We start from the raw sequence: 3,042 nt of genomic DNA, 5'->3' as shown, positions 1-3,042 counted from the left end.
AGAAGAAGAAGAAGAAGAAGAAGAAGAAGAAGAAGAAGAAGAAGAAGAAGAAGAAGAAGAAAAGAGAGGAGGGGAGGGGAGAAGAGAGGAGAAGAGAGGAGAGGAGAGGAGAGGAGAGGAGAGAAGAGGAGAGGAGAGGACAGGACAGGAGAGGACAGGACAAGACAAGACAAGACAAGACAAGTAGAGGAGGCCGGAGCATGTGGAGAGAGAAGGGGTAAGGGAATAGGGAGAGGGGGGAAGGGATGAGAGGAGAGAGAGCAGGAAAGCAAGAGAGCAAGAAAGAGCACTAGCAGGCCCTTTTATAGTGAGTCAGACACACCTGGTTGTTGCCAGGTAACTATGGGGCGGAGCTTAGACAAATGCCAACACCCAGTACCTACCTGGTGGCTCACAACCAACTGTAACTCCACTTCTAGAGGATTTGACAACCTCCTCTGGCCTTCCTCCATCCGTTAAGCACATGGTGCACAGGCAAACATGCTAGCAAAACACCAGTACACATTCAATTTTGTTAAGTACAGCTATGTTCTGGTAGCTCCTATTTCTGAAAAAGCAAACATCAAAAAAAAAAAAAATCAGTAAGAGGGGTTCCCAGCAACATAATGTGTCTATGGACAGCCTGAGCTATGTGAAATTCTATCTCAAGAAACCTAACAAACAAACCAACTAACCAGCAATCAAGAAACCGGTCCAACAAAGATGGACTCCCTTGACCTCACACTACCTCTCAGCAAATGCTTCATCTCCCAACCCCTACCGCCACCGTCAGCTCACTCCTACTGCTTGGAGCACATTCAGCCTTCTTCTGATCAGTCTTGGTCTCCACTTACCTGTATTAGAGGGCCCCACTCCTGCAAGCCTGCACAGTTGACTGCATGATCTAACATCTGGTGGTCCCTTTTCTGTGGCCATCTCAATTTTAGCTAATCACTTCCTGGATCACAGTACATATTTATCTTCCGTGACCCCGGCTCTCTTGACCCTGGCTTTCAGTGCCCCTCCTACTTCACTGGCCATTGGTGCGCTTGCGCTGTGAAGTTGATTTGCATTGTGGGAGCCTAAAGGGATTTAGCACCTTTTTCTCCCTCACATCTGCCTCTTCTAATGTGTAAAGAGCCCTGGCATCTGGGTCCTTTGCCTTCTGTCTGCATTCTCTCCTTAGTCACACACAGTCCTGGGACCAGTTGCTTCCAAGTTTCTATCTCCAGCTCAGATAGCTCCCGAGAATGTGGCATTGGTGCAAAATCCAACGAATCCATACTCCCTTCTCCTGCCACCGTTCTAAATGTCTCAGTTCATAAGAGAACTCAAGGCGTGCCCTCCTCCTCGGCTTGTTCCTCATTCACTCTCCCCTATTTGGAAATACAGAATCCTTAACTGCTCAAACCAGGAAATGTAATCATCCTTCCTTGTCTTTGTTATCCCAGCAGCTAGTCAGTCAGTCCATCCGCAAGTTTTATCAACACTACCCTATCCAGAAGCCATCACTGGATTTGTCTCCTGGAAACCTGTAGAGCTTCTACATGCCCCCACTGTCCATTTCCTCTTCTCCTCACCTCCAGCCCACATGCCACATAATAGCCAGAGAAATTCTTTCAAACACAGATTAGATTGGGTTGCTTCTTTCTCTAAAACCCTCTACAGCTCACTGTGCAAAGTCCTAAATCGCTACAACTTACAAAACATAAACCATCTCTCATTCTTCTCTCTCACTCACCAGGAAATGCATGCCCCATGTCTGCTCCTCATTTGGAGCTTTCTTGGGGCTTTGTGTAGCAGGTGCACAATAAATACATGTTGGGAGTCAATAAACCAATAGTTCAGAGTAGTGGTTCTCAACCTTCCTAATGCTGCAACCCTTTAATACAGTTCCTCATGTTGTGGTGACCCCAACCATAAAATTGATTGTTTTGTTGCTAATTTATAACTGTGATTTTGCTAATTATAAATTGTAGTGTAAATGTTTATGTTTCTCATCATCTTAGGCAACTCCTGGGAAAGGGTTGTTCTCCTTCCTGCCTCCAGCCCATCCCACCCCACCACCACCAAGGGGTTGCAACCCACAGGTTGAGAACCTCTGTTTTAGTGGATGAGAGCGGTATCTGAAGCGCACTATGAGGTTCTCACGGGTACCTTCCAAAGAAGGATGCTGCACATCTCCTATTAGGGAGTTATGGATGGATGCCATCCTTTTAGAGTGGATTTCTTTTTTAAATTGATATCAATTTCTAGTTTTTAGCAGCATAGATTTTCCTATTGTCAGAGTGTGATATTCTTTGTTATGTATTTTGTGTCTTTGTATGTGTTATGAGTTACAATGTAAATATCTGGGTTTTGTGATGGTCTTGGCTGACCCCTGCAAAAGAATTGCTTGGACCCCATGAGGGTCGCAACCCACAGGTTGAGAATCACTGATTTAGCGGCCCACTCTAGCTGTTCTAGACTGATAAAAACAGACTTGTCGCTCCGAGTCCCAACCTGAAACACACATCGATCACGGCTACTCTTTCTGGTTTGTGTAAGGAAAAGTTTCAGGTTTGAGGATCTTCATGCTAGTTCTCTTACTATGGGAGACCTGGGATGACATGTGGGCTGCTCCTGCCCTTGCTTGCTTCTTCATGTGACAGGCAAGAAAGAGTCCTTAGCACAAGTAACACAAGTGAGTCCTGGGTCCTCAAGCAGATGTGCCCATCCTGCCTTTCAGCTTTGCACCAAGCATGGTTATCAGCACTCAGGAAGGGGAGGGTGAGAGGAGAGAACGAAGCAATAGTACCTGGCTGGGGACCAGCACAATTACACAGTTGGAGCCACACCACTCCCAAAGCCCACCAAAGAGAAGGTGCCTGTAAATCCTGCCCTGGCTGTCCTGGAACTCACTCTACAGACCAGGCTGGTCTCGAACTCAGAAATCCACCTGCCTCTGCCTCCCAGTGCTAGGATTAAAGGCTGCCCGGCTTTCAGTGTGGTTTCTTTCTTTCTTTCTCTCTTTGTTTGTTTCTCTTTTTTTGTTTTTTTTTGTTTTTTTTTGTTTTTTTTTTT

At 46.1% G+C, this 3,042-nt stretch overlaps 1 long non-coding RNA gene across 2 annotated transcripts in view; it reads right to left on the bottom strand.

The window, feature by feature from the left end:
• Positions 1 to 3,042, bottom strand: part of LOC116080477 — a 14,771-nt gene that overhangs the window by 9,933 nt on the left and 1,796 nt on the right. For both annotated transcript variants that reach the window (XR_004114452.1, XR_004114451.1), the window contains exon 2: positions 384 to 547. This is a non-coding gene — a long non-coding RNA (uncharacterized LOC116080477). The remainder of the gene's footprint in view (positions 1 to 383; positions 548 to 3,042) is intronic.

Source organism: Mastomys coucha, unplaced genomic scaffold (assembly GCF_008632895.1).
Source record: "Mastomys coucha isolate ucsf_1 unplaced genomic scaffold, UCSF_Mcou_1 pScaffold6, whole genome shotgun sequence".
Classification (NCBI taxonomy): Eukaryota; Metazoa; Chordata; class Mammalia; order Rodentia; family Muridae; genus Mastomys; species Mastomys coucha.
This window is presented reverse-complemented; position numbering and strand designations above follow the sequence as displayed.